Source organism: Haliaeetus leucocephalus, unplaced genomic scaffold, assembly GCF_000737465.1.
Source record: "Haliaeetus leucocephalus isolate CR32 unplaced genomic scaffold, Haliaeetus_leucocephalus-4.0 Scaffold690, whole genome shotgun sequence".
In the NCBI taxonomy this organism is placed as follows: Eukaryota; Metazoa; Chordata; class Aves; order Accipitriformes; family Accipitridae; genus Haliaeetus; species Haliaeetus leucocephalus.
In genome coordinates, this window is record NW_010973126.1 from 1 (window position 1) to 214 (window position 214).

Genomic DNA, 214 nt, shown 5'->3' on the forward strand with positions numbered 1-214 from the left:
CCGTTCCCCTCCCGCACCCCGTGGCCGTGGGTCGGGCCGGGGCGGTGCTATCGGGACCGGCAGCACCCTGGGGTGGGAGATAAGGGGGGCCCGGCCGGGCGCTGCCCCCCCAGCCCTGCCCCATTCCCCAGCGGGGAGCGGCCGGCGCCGGCGGGATCCTGCCGGGCGGGAGGAGGGGCCGCTGGAGGGACCCAGGCGTCCGGCTCCCAGCCCA